We start from the raw sequence: 14,028 nt of genomic DNA, 5'->3' as shown, positions 1-14,028 counted from the left end.
TCTCCAAACAGACCTACTGCTGGTGAGGGGAGACTGGAATGCCAAGGTTAGAAATGAGAAGGGCGGAAATAGATTTGGATAACACTGGAATGAAGCTGGAGAACGACTAATCACATTCTTTGAGTTCACTGACTTTTTCATTACGTATGCATTGTTGAAATAATCAAAACAGCATCTGCCCACCTGGACATCACCGAACTGAGTTCACCAAAACCAAAACGATTACATTCTTCACACTGAAGAGCTCCATTTTAATTCCAGAGATTAAGCCTGGAGCTGATTGAAGAACAGATCAGAAACGTCTACTATACAAGCTCCAACTGAAGCTGAAAAAAACAGTCCAGCCATCTTCCAAATTATGACCGGAAGAAACACCACCGGTCCTCAGTCCAGATCCTGGAGGTAATTGATGGAGAACCAGAAGAGCCACTGATGAATGACGAGATGATCAAAAAAGAATCAGAGGAATTGAAATAGGGAAGGAAATTCGAGTGGATGACAGATGATACAGTGTAGAACCCAAAATCAAGAAGGATGGGAATCTTTTAAGAGCATTAAGCCACGAGTTCCAGAGAGCTGCCGGGAAAGAGGGGCAGCACTACAACAACGTTTGTAAAGACCTGAGCCCTGAATGTGCTGGCTAAGAGATATCAGCAGATAAATAATACAAATAATAATAATAGGTGAAGAAGATTTAGTTCCGTTCTATTTTGACCAGATTGAGTTTGACTTTTTTCTGCTTATTTTGATGACAAAAATAGAAAAGAACATCAAAAAAGTCTGGATGCTTGATCTGCAGAGCAAGTCTGCACACACAGCAATACCTTCCCATCCACCTCCCATAATGATAAAGCCTCTCCTCGTCTGCTTCCACTGAACGCGGGGTGGCTTTTTCCCATTAGCGCTGACGAAGCTGCTGAAAGGTTTATCACTATCACACATTTCCTGGAATTCCTTCGTTCTAATAAGTTGAAAATCTATTCTAATAAGACGAGCGTTTAACACTGAACGGAGAGTTAATTAGGATTTATGTTGGGCAGTTTGTTTAACAAGCATGTATTAAATAATAACAGCCTTTCTGTCTGTCATAAATCTGCAGTTCATTTTCAAAAAGCCACTTTTTTACCCTACCAGTCACCAGTTTATAACCTACCAGTCACCACTTTATACCCTACCAGGCATCACTTTATAACCTACCAGTCACCACTTTATACCCTACCAGTCACCACTTTATACCCTACCAGTCACCACTTTATAACCTACCAGTCACCACTTTATACCCTACCAGTCACCACTTTATAACCTACCAGTCACCACTTTATACCCTACCAGTCACCACTTTATACCCTACCAGTCACCACTTTATACCCTACCAGTCACCAGTTTATACCCTACCAGTCACCACTTTATACCCTACCAGTCACCACTTTATAACCTACCAGTCACCACTTTATACCCTACCAGTCACCAGTTTATACCCTACCAGTCACCACTTTATACCCTACCAGTCACCAGTTTATACCCTACCAGTCACCACTTTATACCCTACCAGTCACCACTTTATACCCTACCAGGCATCACTTTATACCCTACCAGTCACCACTTTATACCCTACCAGTCACCAGTTTATAACCTACCAGTCACCACTTTATACCCTACCAGTCACCACTTTAGCCCCTACCAGTCACCACTTTATACCCTACCAGTCACCACTTTATAACCTACCAGTCACCACTTCATACCCTACCAGTCACCACTTTATACCCTACCAGTCACCAGTTTATACCTTACTAGTCACCACTTTATAACCTACCAGTCACCACTTTATACCCTACCAGTCACCAGTTTATACCCTACCAGTCACCACTTTATAACCTACCAGTCACCACTTCATACCCTACCTGCCATCTGGCAGACCAGACCAAGTGTTTAGTGACACTTTGTTTAAAGGCTGCCTACATAGTGATTTCACACTTAAGCATTCAAAAAACATGTTTATAAAGCAACACTTGAATAGTAATGAATGGCTTATGTCTGTATTTGCAAGATGAGTATGTGACATTGTGTTGACATAAAAGGCCTCAAACTGAAGACAGCCACGTATTCCATATCGAACCCTTTGTAGGAAGAACTTTTTACAGTTCTGTTATTCTACTATGATGGCATTTGTCTTGATGTAAGGGAAGCATGTGGCACATGAACTTTTATTTGACAGGTTGTTTGTAAATGTCATGTAAAGTGTTCAGAGAATAGAAAACAACCTGAGCGAATCTGTAATTCAACATTTCAATATTTCAGCTATGCGGTTGGAGTTCCATAAGGTTCAATTTCGGGTCCAATATCATTTTGTTTCTATGTTACGTCTGTTCTCCTGGTGTTATGCATCAAATGTTTGCAGGTAACACAGTTATTTGTTATTTAGCTCAGAAGCTTTCAGAAGCAATGACACATTTCCGGCTGAGCAAATTTCATCAAAATTTTTGCCCAAGGCAAGAAGCTTGAGGCCTTACATGAGTTAAAATATGTAAGGGACGCTGTGGATTCACAGCTGTCATTGTACACTGTAAAAAGTAAGTCATCAGATTTACTTCTTGTGGTAACAAGTAAATTAACTAGTTCTATTCTTAACTTTGAATAAACGATTCTTTGAATGAATGTAGTTTTTTTTTGTTTAAGTTTAAAAGTACTCGATAACTTGTTCCCACATGAAAAGTCATTTTAAGTAGGTCTGACGAACCGCTTGTTTACAGTGTAAAGACAGTCATTAATATGGTTAAAAGTCTCTTTTATTTGGTCTTAGTTTTTATTTGATTTTAGTATGTTTTATCATTTCTGTTTTTATTTATTATTATTTGCTATATTTCATTTTTTTTAATGTTTATTTTGTAAAGAATTTCAAATTCACTAATTCTTGCTTGTTTGCATTTACGATGAGACATTTAAGTCGTGGCCCTGAAGGCGTGGTAATAGGATCATGCCTTATTACGCTGTGGTCAAGGCTTAATTATCTCAATCTCATGCATTACTAAGTTGTGGCCACACGTTATTTTTATTTGCATGGGTTATCGCTCTGTACTGTCTCACTCCAACTCACGGAGGCCTGTAGGTGACATTTCATGTGAATTAAAATAAGGCGTGGGAGTGAGAGAATTCAGCCTTGACCACAGATTCAATCTTGTTTCCACGATTTACTAAGTGGTGGGCGCGAATTATCTTGTTCCCATGCATTCATACAGTATTTTTGTTTATATGGGATGTCACCAGTGGGGCTCCGTACTCTCTCACTCCAGTATCACCCCAATTTTCCACACTGACGGCCTCTGCGTGACACGAGCGATGCAGCAGTGACCGTAAAGAAGATGCTGTTAAAGCGGCGCATGTTTGTTTACCCTCAGCAGATTTCTAGCTTGCGACTGGGCCGTCGCTTCCAGCTGAAACCTTCTGGAAAAGCCTGTGGAGCTCAGAATGTTTTTTCAATAACAACCATAAATGATATAATTTATGAAATAAAGTGTGTAGTGTCTCAATACAGTCAAGTAATTGTCATAAGAGTGGATCATATGGAGCAGGCCTTCTCTGACGTGTCAGTGGAAAAACCCGGAGCGGAGTGATTACGGACACACTTTGAGCTCAGGCGCTCCAACCACACACTGTTCTGGATGCCCTCATCTGCGGTTTCATATCTTGTGAACTGGTCGTTTGTTTGTTTTGAGTGTGTGTGTGTTTGTTTGATGTGTTTTATGAGTAATATTGTTGTGTGATGTTTGTTTTTGGCTTTGTTATAAGCATAGTTTATTTTAGCATCGACATCAGTGACTGCAGATGTGTGGGAACAGTGCATCATAACAGTGTAATAAACACCACCACTTTCGTTTAAAGCCCCTTATGCCAACACATCGTTTACTCCATCAAACATCTCGTGGTCTTGCACTTGCTGGCGTAAGCTGTTAATCAAGGCCTGTGCATGAGTTATGAAGGTAGACAGCCTTCATATAAAGTGTGACTAATTATTTTGATCTCCAGTAATAACACATCTGTGAACAATGGACTTTTTCATGATTTCTTTTTTCACATCTTCTTAATTTTTTCCATTTGAGCCTCTGGCTCCTTTTATTCCAGACGGTTTTTTCCCTTCTTTTTTTTCACATGTGGAGCGGTAAGTCGTCCAAGCCTTCGGTTCTCCAAACACTGGACAGAGCCTTAAATCTCCTCCGGCGATTCGCTCATTTCCACTCCTCATTTCAAAGAAACCCCGTAATTTGTTAATCCCACCACTGACCCCCTTAAAAGCGGCACCGTGAGCCTGTGTGTCGGTCCTGTTTCCGAGCATGTGCAGCGTCCGTGCTGCGTATGGGGCTGTTATGTAAGCGCGAGTGGTGAATGTAAATAGCAGTGCTGAGGCTCTTGGGAAGCAGCTGGCGCTGCATGTGGGGCCTCAGGAACGTACGGTGACATAACGTTCCCAGGAATCAGCGGCAGAATGTGAGGAATGTCCCTCTCAATCACCCTCAGGTCTGCCTGAGCGTTTTAACACGGCTCACTGGAGGAGCAGCCTGGACCCGCGTCCCCACACAAAGCACAGAGACTTTTATAAAGCGAGCTCTGTCCAGCTGCTCTTTCTTCTCTTTAAGCTTAATTACTCGATTTACTGCTTTGGACGTAACGCATTACTCCGAGGAAACGGTTCCTCTGTGTCTCTATAACAGCCTGACCATTACGTACGACTCGCTCATTTTCAGTGTCGGGGAAAAAGCAGAAAACACATTTTAAAGCACTGTACAGTAAGACTGCCCTTATTAGGGTTATTAATTAACTCATTAATCACTTTGGAAATCATTAATAAGCACTTATAACACATGAATAGAAAGGGAAACAGTGACCTGCCTCTTGTCAAAACGCTGGGCCCTCATCCAGTTAAACCCGTAAAGCTCAGATTTTGTCATCAGTAATAATGATAATACTACATTTTATCATATATAGCACAGGTTTCATTACAGCGTCCACGCAAGCTGCTGTACAGAAAATATAAACACAACAAAGTTCTTAACCCTTTATTTAGTGTTGCCTCAGGACAACAAACCCATTTCCTCACTCCCAGTGGCATAATACATATAGAATGGCAAAGAAAGGGTTAAAAACGAAGGGAAAGTTTGAATAAACCCAAAGTTCTTGCGCTTGGTCTCACCGTCTACTGGGCTTTTTGATGTGTTTCTGGCCCAGGGTCGGATGCGGGTGACACATTTCGGCACCGGGCAGTTCTACTAACGAATATGTTACCATTCAGTGTCATGCAAGTTCATTTTAAACACGTCTGAAAAGAGGAGCCTTTGGATTCGACGTAGAAAAGATCCAGAATTTCTGAAAACAAACCAAAACCCATAAAACTGAAATCATCACGAAACCCGCCGGCGGAAGCTGATGTCGTTTTACCGTTAGAGTCATAATCTGGCTCATGTTAACATGTTTAAATGCAGTTTTAGCATTTCAGGATGATATCTGTGGTGCAAATGAATGCATTTCCCTCGTTTGTGTTGCTTTCTGTGCATTTTGTAAATGTGATTAGGTTTAAATCATTAATTAGTGTTGTGTTTTTCAGTTTTCAATAAGGCTCCCTTTCGTTAAGCGTTTGTAACCCATTAACCCCATAAAACTCCAGGATTCTTACATACAAAGGCTGGTTATTCAGTAACTACAGGGACTTCAGTGCAAACCTGCTGAGCTATTCATACGTTAGAGAGGTGTGCAGTAAAACCTGGGGTTAGCAAGGGGTTATTAAATGTTTATAAACCACGCCAAGAAACTTCAAACCAAACAGGAAAAAACCTAAAATCTCCACTTCAGCTACAGCTACACGTCCTTTCAGACCCACAGCCCTGAGTGGTCTTCTCACAGTGGAAGGATGGACAGAAACGCCTGTGGATGTTCTCAGATCTGAAGCAGCTTGATTTTCAGTGCAGGTGGTCTACTGGGGGTCTTTCTCACCAAGCAACTTCACTAACAGCTTCTCTGTCTGAGTTTCAGCTGTAAACCGATGCAGTATGAAGAGATTGGTTCATGATTCATCTGTATAAGATTGAAATGTTGAAGGTTTATAATTTCTCAGTTCATCACAGCATCTTTAAAAATCTATTAATCAGCCGAGACAGAAACGCTGACTTCCTGAGGAAGCCGTCACTCGTCTGTGTCACTCTGCAGAACAACCTGCTATACGTGAGCCCCTCGTTACGGCTTTAAACTGTTCTAAAAAGTGCCTGCGGTGAATAATCTTCACATCGCAGCGAGAACCCATTAAGGAGCTTTTGTCAGAGCGTCCTCGAGGGGCTACGAATTACAGCAACACCTCCTATAACCCCTCAGTGTGAACCTCAGCGAGGGGCTGAATGGCTCTTCTGCTCTGTTTAGCGTGCAGACCTGTCAGCGCTCACTCTGAGAGTCCTGCCCTGCACTGTGCTGGAGTTGTGAGCTTCCTCAAATAACCCGCCGGCAATCCCCTTCAGGCAGCGCTGAAGGGGAAAAGAAGCTCTGAGATTTCGGACCTGGCCTGTTGTTCTCCAGACGTTTACTCTGCTGCGTTCCTGCACAGACTGTCCGTGTGTTTGGTTCAGGCTGGACGCTTCAAAGAACGCTTTGCTCACAGGCAGCTGGAGGCAGGTGATGGAGGCCGTAGCTGTGATGAGGAACGTACTGAACTCGGCTAAACAGAAACCGCCGTGACATTTAGAGCTGATAAACACGGCGTCTCTTCCTCATGACTAAACACGAAGCCCTCACTGCTCAACAGGCTGTTTCTGTTTCAGTCTACGCTCAGCTACCTGGGCTTAGACGTCACACCAGGGGTCTCACACTCAAATACCTGGGGAGGGGCTTCAGTGGGAAAATTCAGGGTTTATTTCATTTTTTCCCCTCAAATCTGAAATATTAATATACATATATATACACACACACACACACTCACACACTCATTTAAGTGCATATTTGTCAATATTTATTAGCAATTCTTCTACTACAAACCACAAATACTACTACTAATTATTATTATTGCTATTATTATTGTTATTATTATTAGTAGTAGTAGTGATAGCAGTATACTCTTTACTCTTTATTCAACAGGCCTCATTCTCCAATCTTCCCAAGTGTGTTCTTGGTAAAGGTCCTAAGAAAAAGTCTCCGTCAGATTCATGTCGTGTTCGTAAAGAGCAGAACGGTTCTCTGAACGAACAAACCCACGTAGAGAACATTAGTGAGTCAGAGTCTCCGTCAGAACTAGAACTGCGTAAGCAGGTTTAAGAAGAAACTTCTTCTTAAGAGCCGATGGTGAATGAGGCCCAGTCTCTTTAATAAAGATATAGGTTCTGTACAGAACACTCAAAGAACCATGTAAAGCTTTGCATGTTGCAATGGTTTTTCAGGTTGATGGAGAATGTGTTGGTTCTATATAGCACCAAAAAGGGTTCTGCTATGGTTATGATGTCCAGGTTGTAACAATTGAAGGACCGTTTTGGTGCTTTTTGAAAAAGGTTCTGTGAAGAACCACATACAACACATTTCACCATACAAAGCTTTCTGGCTCTTTGGGTGTTTATGTTTATAGACAGAGCCGCTGTCTTAGGAACTTGTGAAGAACCATACTTTTTAAGAGTGCAGTATTAGTAGGAATAGTAGTAGCATGAATACATGGTGTTTAATAAGATTTTAGTGTTGAATTAAATCAAGGAAACAAGGGGCTTTTATTCTGCCAGCATCATCACTGCTGCTGAATGTGAGTGAAGTCACTGTGAGTGCAGTGTTGGGGGGTTAATTCTGTGTTTTCAGTGGATCAGTTTGATGCTCCATGTCTTAATCGTGCTGCTCTGAGTCTCGCGCTGAGTCCTGAATGAATCCACAAGGGCAGATTTAAGTAACTATCACTGTAAATTACAGTAACGAACTGTAGCTGCATTACGGTCTGTGTGCCGCGTTCAGCCTGCAGCAGGTTTGTGTTTGAATGCAGCTCCATTTCTATTTTATCGTCGTGATCATCAGTCTGAGCTGATTTAATAGAGAATTTGTTGGAGAAGCAGACATGTTGACCCTCTGGGCTCTGAGGTCGTTCTCTCTGGATTTGCTCATCTCTCCTGAAACTCTCCTCTGAAGGTTCTTCATAGAACAGGTTCCTCATGTGTTTCATATCTAAACGCTCCGTTATCTTCATCACTACTTTACAAACCGGCTGCAGCAGCTTCAGCAGCTGGAAACTCTCTGACGCCGTTTCACACGAGTCTCCGATGTGGACTGAATGAGGAATGAAGGGTTTCCGGCGTGACGGTCAGTCCTTAGTGATCTCCTGAGTGTCTGTCGGTCAGTTTCACACAGAATGTAGACGGACACACGAATCCAGCAGCTCCACACGGTGAGAGGTAGATGACGTGTATCTCAGCCCCTCTTCATAGGCTCATAACTCAGGATGTGAGTGTCTTATGATCTCATGATGAGATGGAATGGAAAGGGCGGCTCTACGGATTCAGGAAGGGTTTGAACTGGAATTCTGAGCTGGATCATCTCAAAGACACAGACACAGATATAGAGACAGAGAGTTTGATTGCGTAGGCGGTGTTTTAGAGTTACTCACCACATAAACTGAAATGGGAGAAGTGGACAGGAGAATCGAGAGAGCGACCATCCTGTGGGTCAACTTCTGCTATGCTGATGGCTTTCAGCTTCAGGTGGGAGATTCCCTTACTTACAAGATCTTCCTCATTATTAGTAAGAGCGTCATGAACATCATTACCAGCTATCATCCCACATGGATTACACTAAAGTGATCATTAAAATAGCCAGTGTTTTTATCAATGAAATAAAAGACATGCAGTTCCAGTTTCATGCATTTAGACCATGGTAACTTCTGTTCTGTAATAAACTGTGGTGATAAAATTGAGTTCTAACCAAGTAATTTTGTAAACCATGTCAGAAAATCATACAGTAGCTATGGAGAGAGAAGCTGGTCAACTGGAACTCTCAGTAAAGAAAATGGTCAGCATGCATGAAATAAATTACAGCAGTCCTATAAAACATTTATATTTCCCCCTTGAAGAGATTTGTTGCTTGTTGCTTTTTAAAACTAAAGTCACTCAGTAAAAAGGGCCTCAAAAGTCAGTAAGTCTAGCGGGTCAGGCAGGAATGAGGCAGAGACACAATTACCACTAAAGTTTCAGTGGCTGTACGAGCTCATAATTCATATTCATATTAAATATTTTGGCAGAAAAAAGACCTGTGGCTACAGAAAAGAGACCTGTGGCTACAGAAAAGAGACCTGTGGCTACAGAAAAAGCCCCATGGCTGTAGCCCAATATACAGACCCAAGACACTGCAAAACCGCTGTAGGGAGTCAGTAGGTGTGTTTACAAGTGGCCTGTAAGACTGTTGGTGCTGTGGTTAGTGCTATGCAGTGTGTGAACCAGTAATTTCAGTTTAAAGACATTTATTCCTACTGTAAAACGCGGCTTTCACTGGGAGATGATTTTCTCTTCTAACTCTGCGTTTTAAACATCTCAGACGCTGCCGACTCGAACTCCACCGCCCCTCTGATCACCTTCCTGTGTTAATGTAGATGATGGAGTATTACAGTGATGGTGGTCATGATAATAATGAGGAGGCGGAGCTGAACGTGTATCTGTTTATTAGGAGGAGGAACGTTAGCGCGCTTGGCTAAAGGGTTTGGGAAATGGAGACTGAAACTGAGGAGCGGCAATGCTCTGGTAAACATCAGGGGGATCTCTGATAAACATCAGGGGGCACCCTGATAAACAGCAGGGGGCACCCTGATAAACAGCAGGGGGCGTTGTCACAGTACTCACAGCTTACAGTTTGTCATACTTTAGCTCTGTTTTACCTTTTTTACAGCTGTAACTCACATTTTAACATTATTTTAATTACGTGTTTACGTTTCAGCTTGTGTGTATGGTCGGTTGCTAGGTAACAATCATGACAGTTTTTGGTCGATCGGCATAAGATTTTGTAACTGGAGATGAGATGTTGTAAACTAAGATAAGATTCTTAAACGTAATTAGAATCTGTGAAAAATCTTGGCTGACCTGCCAGATCGTAACTTAAGAATAAAGATAACTACCCTGCCCCTGTATCAATAAAGAGTTCAATAAAAACCAAGTAAATAAATAACAGCCAACGGTGTTGTTGATCATTTGAAGTGAGGTTAATAAAGTTTACCTGATGGTTAATCTGAAACTTACTGGAAGACAAACCACGCTTAGCGTGCAATGAGAAGTGAAAGAGCCTTTTTACCGGCACAGAAAGGCTTCACTTTGAAAGTGGTTGTTTAAGAAACCGTAAGTTATTATAGTGAATATAACTGTATACAACAGCTTGGCCTAATCACACCTCAGCTGAACGTGATCACACATCAGATAATACAACAAAAGGAATGCTGAGTATTTAAATGCACCAGATTTAAAAGGTTAAACGTTGATGCCGTCTGCAAACTTTATATATTTTTATATCTCTAGAAATTGGTGAATTTTATCCGACTAATAATAGTTTTTAGTTGCGTTAAGTGTAAATTATATTAATAACACTATTAAAAGTGATCTGAGCTCCTTTTCAATTCACTGCATATCAAATGACACAGTAATCATGAGTCTGTTACCAGCACTGACTAAATAAAGTCCTTCCTGCAGGTTCACACTGACGTAGGTGAAGCTGGGTCTCCAGTTCTTTCATTCATGGCTTGTGGTGGAGCGGAAAGAGGAAACGATCTGTGGGAGCAGAGCGAAAGCCGTTCTTCCTCGTTCTCCATTCACAACTCATGTCCCCCACCAATTACTGCCTACATTTTCACGGTCTGATTAGCCGAACACCAGCTACCATTTCACTCAAAACCCTCATTTAGCGCAAGTTCAGGAGTCATTTTTCAGGATATTTCTAAAGAGCTCAGATATCAGACGATCTACTAGCATCAGGAAGGAGAAAGTGAAAGTATAAAAACTGGAATTCCAAAACTGATTAAAAGCTCTAGAGAAAATGGGGCTCCTAACAACCACCTGGAAGAGCTGGTCCACCCCAAAACTGCCCCCATCAGATAAACAGCACTGAAAGCTTTGATCTCTGAGAGAGAGGAGAAGATCAAGCTGCTTCAGATCTGAAAACATCCACAGGGGTTTCTGTCCATCCTTCCACTGTGAGAAGACCACTCAGCGCTGTGGGTCTGAAAGGACGTGTAGCTGATCAAGAAGAACCTCACTGAGAAAAGGAGACGGACACACCGAACAAAGAAGCTGGACGATGGACTGACCACCCCAGAGTCCAGACCTCAGCACCACTGAATGGGTTGGGGAATCCCAGGTGGTTGCTATGGTTTTCCTAGGCTGTTGCTATGATATCCCAGGTGGTTGTTAAGATGTTTGCTAGGCCATTATTTTGGCGTTCCAGGTGGTGGCTAAAGTTTTGCTATGTTATCTCCGGTGGTTGCTAAGGTGTTGCTAGGCTGTTGCTATAGTATCCCAGGTGATGCTAAAGTGCTGCTGGATTGTCGCTGTCCTAGGTGGTTGCTTAGGTGTTGCTATGATATCCCAGTTGGTTGCTAAGATGTTTGCTAGGCCATTATTACAACATTCCAAGTGGCTGCTAAGGTGTTGCTATGTTACCAGCCCAGGGGTTGCCAGGAAGCTCATGTGTTTGCTAGGCTGTTAATATGGTATCCCATATGACATCACAAATAGCTGGTAGGATGTTGCTATTGTATTGCAGGTGGTTGCTTCTCAGACTGAGCCTTGGAGGCGTGTCTGTGGGTTCTTTGAGGAGCTGAAAGTGAGGATCCTGAGAAGAACGGAAGCTGGAATGAAGGGAGAGGGACTCTCTGACTGGACAGCTGAGAGCAGAGTGAGCTGCTGAAAGTTCCATGTCAAAAAGGTTCCATATAGAATATTTTTAGAAAGTTTCTATATAGAATCATCTACAGCACATTCTCTATCAGTCTGAAGAACCCCCTTTCACGATGCAAAGAACCCTTTAACCATGCAAATGGTTCCTAGAGTTTTCTTGGTTCTATTTAGGTCCATTTTGAAAAGCAACCTTTTCTAGTTTTACTCAACGAATTACATGTAAACTCTTAATAAAACGGTCCTTTATTAAGGTTCTTTATTGAAGAAAATTGTTATATATAGAACCAATAAAAACTCAAAGAACCCTTTTTGCCACTATATAGACCCCTTTTTGCTAAGTGTACTTAAGTTGATGTAAATTCCCATCATAACACTTTAACTTCTGTTCAAGTGCTTTAGAGACGGGTAGAATCTGATTTCTACTCAGCTGCATTTCATTGTATTCAGTCATGTGACTTCTTTGTGTTTAATTTGATTCTGTTTTGTTGGTGGAGATCTTCATCTGCACTGCTCTGTGATTGGGCACATCTTTAGCATTTCACCGTACAGCAGAGAGAGAAGAACGGAGCCGCGGGGTCTTCGGTTCCTCAGCTGATCGACGCTGAAGTTCCACTGCAGTTCTTTAAGTTACGCCGTACTTTGGTAGCTTTTCTATGGAGTGGTAGTATCAGTACTTTGAGCTGAGTATTGTTCCAGGCTCGTCTCCTCTCCTCTGCGTAGGAGGAGGATAAAGAAACCGGATGGCTGCAGTGGGCAGGGAGCGCTACCGGCCCACAAGGCTCTCTGTTTGCTAATGGCGCAACGCAAAGCAGAGGATATTTGCAGACGTGCAGGCCGGAGTGTTTGACCTGGCGCAGAGTGACTGAAGGCCTGTTTAAACTTCCACTGAGCCATAAAGATATAAATCCCAGCATTAATGCTCACGAAGGGTGAGAACTGCTTACACTGCTGGGGGTAACACAGTACAAAGTGATCGACTATCGATTCACAGATATATGGATCAATAGATCAATACATAGAGAGATAGATGGAGAAATACGAACATAGATAGATTGATACATCAATACATTGACAGATATATCAATAGATAGAGAGATACATAGACAGACAGACAGATAGATAGATAGATAGATAGATAGATAGATAGATAGATAGATAGATAGACAGACAGACAGACAGACAGACAGACAGATAGATTGATAGATAGATAGACAGACAGACAGATAAATAGACAGACAGATTGATAGATAGATAGATAGACAGACAGACAGATAAATAGACAGACAGATTGATAGACAGACAGATTGATAGATAGATAGATAGACAGACAGACAGATAAATAGACAGACAGATTGATAGACAGACAGATTGATAGATAGACAGACAGACAGACAGACAGATAAATAGACAGACAGATTGATAGATAGACAGACAGACAGACAGACAGATAAATAGACAGAAAGATTGATAGACAGACAGACAGACAGACAGACAGATAAATAGACAGACAGATTGATAGACAGACAGATTGATAGATAGATAGATAGACAGACAGACAGACAGACAGATTTATTTAGTTGAGGTGAAATGCTGTTATTTTAGTTTTAGTGTCAAACTAAAGGATTAAGATCTTGAAAAGCCCAGTGGAAAATGGTCCCACCAGGATGGGTTTCTCTGAGGTGTCATGGGAGATCCGTGCAGGCTGCTCTGTTATGGGTTAGGACCTCAGGAGCTGGACCGAAGGCCGTGCAGGTCAGATTACCTACCAACACAATCCGGAAGCGACAGAACCAACCGATCACACTCTGATGTACACTGGGACCCGTTTTACTCTCTCTAGAAGGACTGAAGACGCTCTCCAGCTGGTGCAGACGGGTTTGGGTTTTAGTGAGGAGCTCACTAAACCGCAGGAAGTCATTAGTAAAGTAATCGGTAACTTGAAATTGATTACTTTCAAATAGTTACTGCAACTCGGTCTTTAAGACTCCACGTCTGGGCTCGTAGTCCAGCTTGATGCTGTTTCAGTGCAGCGGCCATATGAGGTCTCGCTAATCCCGGGAGTGTAAAGAGTAAAACTACTGATGATACGTTTAAGCACAAGCCAGATAAACAGAGTGATGTAAGAGTAAATAAGGCGCTTACTGAAAAGGCTGTG

The sequence above is a fragment of the Pygocentrus nattereri genome, chromosome 1 (assembly GCF_015220715.1).
Source record: "Pygocentrus nattereri isolate fPygNat1 chromosome 1, fPygNat1.pri, whole genome shotgun sequence".
Lineage (NCBI taxonomy): Eukaryota > Metazoa > Chordata > Actinopteri > Characiformes > Serrasalmidae > Pygocentrus > Pygocentrus nattereri.
Note: the sequence above shows the minus strand (reverse complement) of the source record.